Consider the following 12681-nt stretch of genomic DNA (forward strand, 5'->3'; position numbering starts at 1 on the left):
GTCCTATTTAAGACTCTCTCTATAATCACAATTGTATCCTATTTTTTAAGGGTTAGGGTGGCGACACATGATACAGTTTTTAAACATTCCTTTTTCTAATTCAAGAATTACAACCAATTTTTCAGATTGATTGTAATATTTCCAGCATCTGACCAATGTATCACACGTGTTCAATTTTACCCAATTATGAAAAGGCTTAACAAAAAAATGTTTGGGTCTATACATCAAAGAATAAAAAGTAGAAGAATCCACCACTCCTGATCTTCTTTATTTTTATAAAAAAAAAAGGGGGGGGGGGGGGGCAGCTAGGAGAATTCGATTGGATATCTCAAACAAATTTAAAAAAAAAAAAACTTAGATTTTTTTCCGTACAACTGATCATTTTTATCTAATTGCCATAAAATTCGATCATTTTATTGTATCCTGTATTGTGTCTGATTACCTATTACCTATAGGGATGTGTGCTTTTTTTATTTTTTATTTATTTTTTTTATTTTTTCCTAAGTATCTAAATGCAAGGCAGCTTTTTTCCTTGCACTCCATTTCACTTGCTGTTCATTGCTGCTTACTTCCAATAAAGCTACATGAAAAAGGAAAAAAAAAAGGACCAAGTAGACAGGCGTGACAAAAGCCTCCAAAAAAAGAGAAGCAGCAGCTGCTGTCTGGATGAGGAACGCTGACATTGTCTGCTTGCTAACAGTACATAATCAGCCAATCCCAGGAGCTGCACAGGCGTAGGCAGAGCTGGAGTCAGCAAATCCACTGGGCACACAATTTCTATATTAGTCGACCCTCAAAGGTGAGCGTCTTTTTATATATTGGGGCTTGGGGGAGCTGCACCTGTGTAATTTGTGTTAGTGCATGACCCATCCTGTTCCTCTTGTAGGCAGATAGTTACATTGTGCAGTCACTGAGATTCACACTATAGCTATATGCTTCCCAGCCTATTGTATACTATGTTCCCACAGAGCTCAAGTTCATTTCAAAAGGATTGCAACATATTCTAAAAGGATTGCTTGAATATTCTAAAACGATCGATTCCGTTCAATCAGATCTACATTTTCCCACTGTCTATGCGATCCGGCCGGACTGGAATTACCAGATAACTCTTGTCTGTTGAATTTTGCGTACATGCAATTCGTGAATTAGATTGAAAGTGTGATCCCACAATTGCAATTGAAGCGTGTGTGGCCGGGATGAGATTGTAAGCTATTTTGGGCAGGGTGCTCTTGCGTCGAGTTTATATGTGTGCAGGTTGGACATCTGCATCCTCTATTAATTGCACAGCACTGCATAATATATGTGTGCATTTTCAATAGAATATTGTAAGATAAAAGAATACTCAATATTAGGAAAGAATGCTGTTCCCACTCTAAGACTTGTCATTTTGTCACACAAAAAAGGAAAAAAACAAACAAACAAAAAAGCTACATATATTAACAAAATATGTTCTGCACTACAAGACTAATATAATCACTTGCATTGTGAGGCTATTAATATTCCCATAAGTATCTGCACAAATGGCATATTGTACATATCACAACTCTCCTGGTTGCATTCCAGTGATGATTCGGACAAGCGATGTAAGCGGACGCATGGTTAGCTGTCAGTTGAAGGACTCATGCTAGGCTACATATCTGAAGACCTCCCAGTAGATCATTAATTATTGAAATCATACAATGTCCTCTTTTGTAGCATGTGCACAGGAGGAGGAAAAAAAATCCAGCTAGCCATTGGTTCATAAGATGGGTACCAAGTAGGCCATGCACTGTTGCCTGGCAACAGCATCTGCCTGATCTTAAATTACAGATGCCTAAGAAATGAACATGCACACAGCCAAAGGAGCAAATAGGCTGTGCTTAAAATAAAACAAAATACTCGAGTTTCTTGTGCATGTGATACATGTTAATTAGCTATAGGCATGAGGAAGATGTTTTATATTAGATTAATAAAACCAGTGGTTCTTCTAAGAGATTCTGGAAGCAGAGGAGTTAATTCTCAAACTGAGATTGCTCTGAAGTGTTTGGCTTGATGAACAATGATTCATTAAATGTTAAAGAGAGATTCTTGGTTGTATAGGAATCTGTCTGTGGAGTCTATTTATATACGGAGACCATAGCAACCAATCATGGGTAAGTTTGCATCTGCAGTTTAAAAGCTGATATGTAATTGGTCGTTATACATTACAACACACCAATTCTCCATGTTCCTGTTGCTAGAAACAAACTTGGATTACTGGCATATAATACATGAAAGCACACCTACTTCTTGACTGCTAAACTTACAGTTGTAAAATAAAGGAATACGAATTTAAAGGATATGGAGGCTGCCATATTTACTGTATTGCCTTTTAAACAATACCAGTTGCCTGGCAGTCCTGTTGATCTTTCATGCCTCAGTAGTGTCTGAATCACACACCTGAAACAAGCATGTAGCAAATCTACTGATCTGGATGCATCTGATCTGGATGCCTGTTCAGGGTCTATGGTTAAAAGTATAAGAAGTAGAGGATCAGCAGGACAGCCAGGCAATTTGCATGGCTCGAAAGGAAATAAATATGGCAGCCTCCATATTCCTCTCACTTTATTTTCTTTCAATAGCAAACCTGAAATATTGAGCTTTAATACAGCCCAGCCAAGCCTCTCAGCCAGTTTCCTGACCTCACTTTTCATGACTGCTGTTAAACTCAAGCAGCTCAGTTAAAGACACACACACACCTCCACTTTTTTTTATTGGACAGTAGCACATTATTATTATCAGATGTATCAAGAAGGACTCCAATACTAAACAATGTTTACACTGCAAACAGACATGTTTTATAGCCCCATCATAACTTTACACATTTCATATCTTTTTTTGCAGGAAAAAAAGAAGACTTTTTTGTTTACCTAATTATTATTATTGAACTAGCAGACCCGAGCCTATTTGAAAAGGGGCTCTAGGGTCTGTGTTTCTCGCAGCCACCCGCCGCATGTACTGCGCACACGTGTGCGCACCTGACGCGCGCGCATACACCCGCCGCGCATACGCACCCACCACACACCCAGCCGCCCAGCTCACACGCCCGCCTGACTCCCTGGCCCCATCCCTGTCCTGTGTCCTGTCTCTGTGAGGCTGAGTCCGTGCTGCGCACATGCGCAGTAGCAAAAAGCACGGACCAGCTACACAGGGACAGCGTGACGCAGGGACACAGGGGTTTTATTATAGAGGATATTTATATAGTGCTGACAACCTACGCAGCACATGTCACTGACTGTCCTCATAGTCTAATATCTGACCATATTTTTATGTATTTATATAGCACTGACATCTTCTGCAGCACTTTACAGAGTACCGGTACATAGTCATGTCACTGACTGTCTTCAGAGGAGCTCACAATCTAATCCAACTAAAGCCATAGTCTAATGTCCTACCATATTATTATTATGTATTTATATAGCAAGGACATCTTCTGCAGCACGTTACAGAGTACATAGTCATGTCACTGACTGTCCTCAGAGGAGCTCACAATCTAATCCTGCCATAGTCCTAGTCTAATTTCCAACCATATTATTATTATGTAATTATATAGCACTGATATCTTCTGCAGCACGCTACAGAGTACATAGTCATGTCACTGACTGTCCTCAGAGAAGCTCACAATCTAATCCTGCCATAGTCCTAGTCTAGTGTCCCCATTATAGTCTCAAGTTTTTTGGGGAACCAATAAATTTATATACATTTTTTTGTGGGATGTTGGAGAAAAGCTATGCAAGCACAGGGTGAACATAAAACTTCCAATGTAGATGGTATCCTAGCCCAGATTTGGACTGTGGACCCTGATGCAAGGTGAAAGTGCTGGGACTTTGCCGCCACCCTATATCTCAGATTACAGATTAGGTTATTTGTTCCCGTGTCTGTTGTAATCCCATATATACAGTATATATATATATCATAATACAGTGGAAGGTTCCCTGATGTGCTCCTGCATAAGTTGTACTATCATTGAAGGTCATGTCAGAAAATAGTGTTGAACGATAAAGGGTTTCGTTTGTGCCTCTGCACTCACATGAAGAATTTGCCTGTACAAAATCCAGGACAGCCAAAGTTATCAAAATATCTCTTATTGTCAGCAACATGGCTGTGGTCACACAATTTCCAATTCACTAGCCATTCCGCAATGCACACTTTGTTCTGTTATGACCCAATAACCTGGGCCAGGTTTGTATACCTTTGTCACCTAATAGTATATATACTTAAAAAGAATCCTGTCTAGGGTTGTTGGATTATTAAAGGGGCACTACAGCGAAAAACTGTAACATTTAAAATATGTGCAAACATATACAAATAAGAAGTACATTTTTTCCAGAGTAAAATGAGCCATAAATTACTTTTCTCCTATGTTGCTGTCACTTACAGTAGGTAGTAGAAATCTGACAGAACCGACAGGTTTTGGACTAGTCCATCTCTTCATAGGGGATTCTAAGCAAGGCCTTTATTCTTTATAAAGATATTCCCTAAAAAGGATTTAAACAATGATGCCAAAACTGCCATTCAATAAGTGCTTTTGAAAATAAATATATCCCTGAGAATCCCCTATAAAGAGATGGACTAGTCAAAAAACCTGTCACTTCTGTCAGATTTCTACTACCTACTGTAAGTGACAGCAACATAGGAGAAAAGTAATTTATGGCTCATTTTACTCTGGAAAAAATGTACTTCTTATTTGTATATGTTTGCACATGTTTTAAATTTTACAGTTTTTCGCTGTAGTGCCCCTTTAATGCTCCCTACTGGCCCCCAGTCTTGATAATCAGTCATATACTTAGGAGTGGCCACTTAGGATATGTGAAATCAACACAGAAAGCCCGATCAATTGTAGACGTAAGTAAAACTACAGCCTAGGTGGAGTATCTGTACAGTGCAACCAATCACAATCTTTTCTTTAGTAAGCAACTAAAACCTGATTGGCTGCTGTTGAAACCACTCTCCATTTTGCACCTGTCTTGATGATTCAGTTCCAGTAAACTTGATACATCTCTTTTGCAAATTATTCCAATACCTAAACCAATTCAGATTTGTTTTACTGCACTGGCAGCTCTGTACTTTGTGCACAGATTTCTGGATGATGCGATTAACTTTTAGAAAGGCAATTTCTCTGGACCGAATGCATAAAACTTGAAAATTATATAAGGAATGGCAGAGCCCCCTATATCCACCTTCACTAACAAAGAAAAGTCCAGGAGGATAAAGAAGGATATTAAAGCAGCACTGGCAAAAGCTTCTGGTGATACAGGCCAGTAGGCCACTGTTTGCACAGAACTTTTCCCTATGTGTGGAGAAGCTTAGGGAAGTTATGCAGGAAATATGGAGCAGTGTGGTCACATGATCAGTCACATGACCCCCATTTTACCAATTAAACAACAGGTACATGTGGCATTTTTATCATTCATTCAGTTGAAAAACTCGAAGCGTGCATTGAGCTGTCTGAGGGCTCTGAGGGTTAAAAAAAATGGTTTCCTGAGAGTTTGCTTTCATTTCTTTACTGCAATCTGGCATTCATGCAACAAACTCTTCACAGCATGAAGAGCTGGAAAATACAAAAATTAATCAAATGTTTTGCCCTCTGCTTGTACATATTTATCAGCCTTGGTCATATGGCAGCATTAGAGATTTGACCCAGTGACACAGTATAGAGTACAGCTGCAAGACATCTGTTCCTTGATTACATGCAGCTCGAGGAAATGTACTTGGTAAGCTATGTGCAAATCCGGTATTTCAGTTTCACTGGTGACAGTAAAGTCATATTTATGCCTCTACAGAGGCGCTCAGTGTGGTTTTGATGCTGTTAAGCTGTATGCTCCTTTTTGATTGGCCTGATGAAGCGGGATTGAGCCCGTGAAACGCGTTGCCTATGTTTACTGTGGAGTATAAATAAAATTGTTGTTTGACTGTTGATGCCACAGTCCTTCCTTGTTTGCTTTGTCTGCATGGATGGGATAGGCCCACCACTGCCCCATCAGTTTTAAGCTCGTTTAAGTGACTTTTATTCTATTGGCGCCTCTAGAAAGCTTTTACATATTTATGCCTCTGCTGTATGGTGATGCACACATTAGCAGCTTGAGAGACACACCCATGGAAGTTTTAGTACTTAAAGAGAATCTGTATCCATTAACACTTAATAAAATAAACATACCAGCCTGTCTGTAGCGCTGTGCTCTCCCCCTCTGCGTCATTTTCGCCGCTCCCCGCCGCTATTTTGGGCAGAAAATTACACTTTTATTGCCTGTTTTGTAAACAAGCAATATAGCCGCCAAAACCGGAAGTGCGTCGGGCAGAGCGTGTGCCCGCTTCCAGTGAGTGTGCATAAGAGCCGTGCACGAGAGGAGCGCAAGTCTAAGCATGCGCTGTAGTTCCTCTCGTGCTGGCTCTATGTCAGCTGCCGATCAGCCTATCAGCGTCCCAGAGCCGGCTGCAATACACAGAGGCAGAGCATTGTTTCACTGCACAGCAGCACAAGTATTGCAGCCGGAGACTCTGATAGGCAAGTGTAATGTAACTCACGGGAGCGAGCATAGAGGGGCGTGATGGGGGCGTGGAGGAAAGGCCTGCCCGACAGCTAAACAACAATGAAGAGTCAGCCCCTTCCAGAGACGGGACGACAAGACCGACAGAAGAGAGATAAGATGATTTATTACACTGACTCTGCAAATAAAAAGGGCTGCAGTAAGCCAGATCACATTAGATTAGGTTTAGGAACCTGTAGGATAGAAGAAATACAGCCGAAAAATTTGTTACAGAGTCTCTTTAAGGAAAATCCGAGCTGTAGCTCAGGTTCAGAGAAACATACTTACCAAAAAAGGACGTAATTACAAATCATGAGGCCCCCAGCAAAACTTTGATTGCCCCACAAATGTTTACGCCTTTTCCCTTGCCTAACCCTATTGACCCTTTCAAGGGTCATAAAACAAGTGTGGCCATCAAAATCTTCACACCCATAACAAATATAGCCACAAAAACACCTGATCTGAAGCGTCAACTCCTTTATCAGAGCAAGTGAAGTAATTGTTGGGGCCTTCTTACAACCCTGGGACTCCCTGCGGTTACAATGGCTGCTCCCCTGTAGCTATGCCCCTGTTACCAAAGGATCCTACAGAGGCTTTCCTTACTGTCCTCCACCTCTTCCCAAGACTCTCCAGCTGATCGGGGCCACGCTCCGCTTCTGGCATGATCTAAATCATTCATGTCAGTCTCTGGCTCTGCAGGCCAAATTTGGCCCGCAGAGCCATCAAATTTGGCCCACATGTAATTGGACCCCGAGTGTGGCAAGGTTCTCCTGAAGTATTTTGGGGCTGATGGTATTGAACGCTGAGCTGAAGTCAAGAAGGAGGATCCTGGCATACGTTCTGGGTTTGTCCAGATGATCATGGACGAGCTCCAGACAGATATTAATGGCGTCGTCAGTGGTCCTGTTTGCTCTGTATGCAAACTGGTGCTGATCAAGCAGGGCCTCAGTGGTGAGCTTGAGGAGGGGGAGCACCATACTTTCAAGAACTTTCATGATGACTGATGTAAGTGCCACGGGCCTGAAGTTGTTGAGGTCGGTAGCCCCTTGCTTTTTGGGGACAGGGATGATGGTCGACCTCTTGAAGCAAGCGGGGACTTTACCACTCTGAAGGGACTTGTTGAAGATGGAGGAAAGATTAGGGGCGAGCTGTCGAGCGCCGGTTTTCAGGCAGGCTGGTGACACACCGTCCGGGCAAGAGGCTTTCCTGACATTTAACCAATGTTAATGTACGAGATAATGATTTGTATGTGTAGTACAGCTAAGAACTAGAACATTAGTAGCAAAAAAAGGTCTCATATTGTTTTCAGGTACAGGAAGAGTTAGGCTCCCTGCACACTGCATGTGATTCTGATTTTTAATCGTTTTTACATCCGATTCCGATTTTTAATCGTTACTGCATGCTGCGTTTTTTCCTGTATTCAGGGAAAATAGGAATTGCAAATCAGAATCAGAATCGCAAAACGCATTTGCAGTGTGCAGGGAGCCTTAAAGTGTACCAAACTCAAGAAGTGTCTTTGGTACAATGCTTACTTGGGGCTTCCATTAAGGCTGCTCATTCCTTGCCATCTCCCTGGGTGACTCCTGTCACCCGCAATTGTCCCAAAGCCTGGCCGAGTCGGGCTCCATTGTGCAGGCTTTCAGGGACAATTGCGGGTGACAGGAGTCACCCAGGGACACATGTCTCCTGAGTCAAAGGGTTGGAATTTGTGCCCCCTAAATGTCAAATGGCATGTGGGTTGATATTTGCCTCACGATGATTCCTACACTCATGAACTCCATCTTCCAGCACCAACAACCTAGTGGATAAAATGATTAAAAAGGCTTGGAAATGGTTGGGCTATTGGGCTTTTGGTTTCTTTTTTTTTTTCCCCAGTAAAGACATTATTTATTTACGTTGAATGCAGGGTGTGTGCCCCATTCTTAAAAGATATTCCAGGTACTGTACTAGAAGGCCAGAGTACATTTGATGGAAACATCTGAGCAGCTAAACAAATGAGCTTTACTTACCCGGGGTTTCCTCCAGCCCCTGGCAGCCGCTATGTGCCTCACCGCAGCTCCTTGCCAGGTCAACCTCTACTGTGGCTGCGCAAGCGCCGCTGTTAATCACGCTGAAGTGGTCTGGAATGTTCTGCACAGGAGGCTGACCTTCTGAAAACGGAGCAGATCCCGGGACACCGGAGCTGCGGCAAGGGACATAGTGGCTGCCAGGGGCCGGAGGAAGCCCTAGGTAAGTAGAGCTAATTTTTTTTAGCTGCTTGGACAGGGGCGTAACTAGAAATCAGTAAGTGCTTCATGTTACTTCCTGTGTAAACAGGAAGTATCATGAAGCTCTTAGAGATCGGAGACCTCCTGCGCGATGGAGGTATGTATCCAGCCTGTCACCGCCCGCCCGCTGGCTCTAATGATTCCAAGAGGGGGAGCGATGAGAGGAGAGCTCAAAGTGAGGGAGGGGGGGAATGATCTGTGCCACGCTCTCCTCTTATGTTGCGACCCCTCCTGCCCCCCAAAAAGGCCCTGAGCGGGCCCTAGGGGGGACCCTGCCCCCCCCCCCGCAGGGCAGGGGTCGCATCCCCTATTGTTACACCCCTGTGCTCAGATGCTTCCTTTAACAAATAAACAGCGGCTCACTTAACCAAACAGTACAGTGGGTTATATACAGTGGCTTGCAAAAGTATCTGGCCCCCTTGAAGTTTTTCACATTTTGTCACAATACTGCCACAAACATGAATCAATTCTATTGGAATTCCACATGAAAGACTAATACAAAGTGGTGTACACGTGAGAAGTGGAATGAAAATCGTACATGGGGGTGCTTCTCTTCAGCAGGACCAGGGAAGCTGGTCAGAGTTGATGGGAAGATGGATGGAGCCAAATACAGGGCAATCTTGGAAGAAAACCTCTTGGAGTCTGCAAAAGACTTGAGACTGGGGTGGAGGTTCACCTTCCAGCAGGACAACAACCCTAAACATAAAGCCAGGGCAACAATGTAATGGTTTAAAACAAAATATATCCATGTGTTAGAATGGCCCAGTCAAAGTCCAGATCTAAATTCAATCGAAAATCTCAGAATCAGAATCAGAATTATTTATTTCGCCAAGCATGACAGGATCATGCCTGGAATTAGGTTTGGCACATTACAGAGCTCAACATCTACAAGGACATGAATAACAGTGCATTAAACAAGAGAGATACATGATAAGCATTTAAACAAGATACAACAGATAGTGGAGGCAGGCTATGAGGGCTCGGCCCACAAGTTCCAAGCGCGTCTGTGAGTCTAAGAACAATGGGGTGGAGATGAGCCGTGGGCGGAGTTCAGGAGATTGACTGCCGAAGGGAAAAAAGAGTTCCTGTGCCTCGTGGTCCTGGTGGGGATGACCCGGAATCTACGCCCTGAACGCAGGCGACTGAAGTAGCAGTGGCCAGGATGAGAGGGGTCCATGGCTATCTTTAGCGCCCTCTTGTGTAGTCTCGAGGTGTAGAGAAGATCAAGCGGAGGGAGGGGTTTCCCGATGATTTTCTCCGCTGATCTAATGACCCTCTGGAGTTTTTGTCTGTCCCTGGCGGAGGAACCAGCGTGCCAGACCAGGATGGAAGAGCAGAGGATAGATTCTGTGGTGGCACAGTAGAATCTTGTGAGGACATGATGGGGCATGCCAAACTTTTTCAGCTGACGGAGAAAGAAGAGTCTTTTCTGGGCCTTTGCCACGGTGGAGCTGGTGTTAGCCTTCCACCTCAGGTCGTTTGATATGGTGGTACCCAGGAGGCGGACGCAGGGAACAATCGCCACTTCAGTTCCGTCAATGTGGATTGGTGATGGAGAAGGGGCATGCTTCCTGAAGTCGATAATCATCTCCACAGTTTTAGCTGTGTTAAGGACCAACCTGTTCTCCCTGCACCAGTGGCAGATACTGTCTACCTGCTGACGATAGGCACTCTCGTCTTCTTTGGTGATAAGGCCAACGATAGTGGTGTCATCTGCAAATTTGATGACCTTGACAGAGTCCGCTGTAGATCTGCAGTTGTTGGTGTAGAGGGAGAACAGCATTGGAGACAGGACGCAGCCTTGTGTAGCCCCCATGTTCGTGGTCCGTGGTTGGGAGGAAATGTCACCCAGCTTGACAGATTGTGACTAGTGTTGGGCGAACATCTAGATGTTCGGGTTCGGGCCGAACAGGCCGAACATGGCCGCGATGTTCGGGTGTTCGACCCGAACTCCGAACATAATGGAAGTCAATGGGGACCCGAACTTTTGTGGTTTGTAAAGCCTCCTTACATGCTACATACCCCAAATTTACAGGGTATGTGCACCTTGGGAGTGGGTACAAGAGGAAATTTTTTTTTAGCAAAAACAGCTTATAGTTTTTGAGAAAATCGATTTTAAAGTTTCAAAGGGAAAACTGTCTTTTAAATGCGGGAAATGTCTGTTTTCTTTGCACAGGTAACATGCTTTTTGTCGGCATGCAGTCATAAATGTAATACATATAAGAGGTTCCAGGAAAAGGGACCGGTAATGCTAACCCAGCAGCAGCACACGTGATGGAACAGGAGGAGGGTGGCGCAGGAGGAGAAGGCCACGCTTTGAGACACAACAACCCAGGCCTTGCATGAGGACAAGAAGCGTGCGGATAGCATGCTTTGTACCACCATGCAGTCATAAATGTAATAAAGATAAGTGGTTCAATAAACAGGGACCACGCGGCAACGCTAACCCAGCAGCAGCACACGTGATGGAACAGGAGGAGGCGCAGGAGGAGAAGGCCACGCTTTGTGAGACACAACAACCCAGGCCTTGCATGAGGACAAAAAGCGTGCGGATAGCATGCTTTGTACCGCCATGCAGTCATAAATGTAATAAAGATAAGAGGTTCCATAAACAGGGACCGGCAACGCTAACCCAGCAGCAGCAGCAGCCGCAGCACACGTGATGGAACAGGAGGAGGTGCAGGAGGAGAAGGCCACGCTTTGTGAGACACAACAACCCAGGCCTTGCATGAGGACAAAAAGCGTGCGGATAGCATGCTTTGTACCGCCATGTAGTCATAAATGTAATAAAGATAAGAGGTTCAATAAACAGGGACCACGCGGCAACGCTAACCCAGCAGCAGCAGCAGCAGCAGCACACGTGATGGAACAGGAGGAGGCGCAGGAGGAGAAGGCCACGCTTTGTGAGACACAACAACCCAGGCCTTGCATGAGGACAAAAAGCGTGCGGATATAGCAGCAATGCTTTTTGCCGCCATGCAGTCATAAATGTAATACAGATGAGAGGTTCAATAAACAGGGACCGGAAACGCTAAACCATCCCAGATGTTCATCGGTCATGTTACTTGGTTGGGGTCCTGGAGTGTTGCGTAGTCGTTTCCAATCCAGGATTGATTCATTTTAATTTGAGTCAGACGGTCTGCATTTTCTGTGGAGAGGCGGATACGCCGATCTGTGATGATGCCTCCGGCAGCACTGAAACAGCGTTCCGACATAACGCTGGCTGCCGGGCAAGCCAGCACCTCTATTGCGTACATTGCCAGTTCGTGCCAGGTGTCTAGCTTCATGCCCGGTTTCAGGTCCAGCGGTGCCAGCCACAAATCCGTCTGTTCCTTTATTCCCCTCCAAATTTCCTCCCCTGTGTGCTGCTTATCCCCAAGGCAGATCAGCTTCAGCAACGCTTGCTGACGCATGCCAACAGCTGTGCTGCACTGCTTCCACGATCCTACTGCTGCTGGTGCTGGGTTAGCATTTCCGGATGAGGTACAGCTTTGAGATGCGTTGGAGGAGAAGGAGTCAGAGAGGTAGGTGCTGCTGTTGTTATCCAGCTGTTTGCGGCGTGGGCAACACCCGCGCCGTAGCAGGTGAGGAATCGCTGCCAGGCTCCACAAGGTTCACCCAGTGCGCGGTAAGGGAGATGTATCGACCCTGGCCGAACGCACTCGTCCAGGTGTCAGTGGTGAGGTGAACCTTGCAGGCAACGGCATTCTTCAAGCTTCGGGTTATTTAGCTGACCACGTGCTCATGCAACTCAGGCACTGCAGAGCGCGCAAAGTGGTAGCGGCTGGGAACCACGTAACGTGGGATGGCCACTGACATCATGCCCTTGAAGCTGTTTGTCTCCACCACTCGATATGGCAGCATTTCGC

At 44.8% G+C, this 12681-nt stretch overlaps 1 protein-coding gene across 1 annotated transcript in view; it reads left to right on the forward strand.

The window, feature by feature from the left end:
• The first annotated feature begins 625 nt into the window (after positions 1-625).
• The window catches only part of PKIA (cAMP-dependent protein kinase inhibitor alpha), a 48159-nt gene continuing 36103 nt past the window's right edge, over positions 626-12681 (forward strand). Inside the window, exon 1 of the mRNA XM_068234839.1 lies at positions 626-799. The gene's annotated coding sequence lies outside the window, so the exon portion shown is untranslated. The remainder of the gene's footprint in view (positions 800-12681) is intronic.

The sequence above is a fragment of the Hyperolius riggenbachi genome, chromosome 5 (genome assembly GCF_040937935.1).
Source record: "Hyperolius riggenbachi isolate aHypRig1 chromosome 5, aHypRig1.pri, whole genome shotgun sequence".
Lineage (NCBI taxonomy): Eukaryota > Metazoa > Chordata > Amphibia > Anura > Hyperoliidae > Hyperolius > Hyperolius riggenbachi.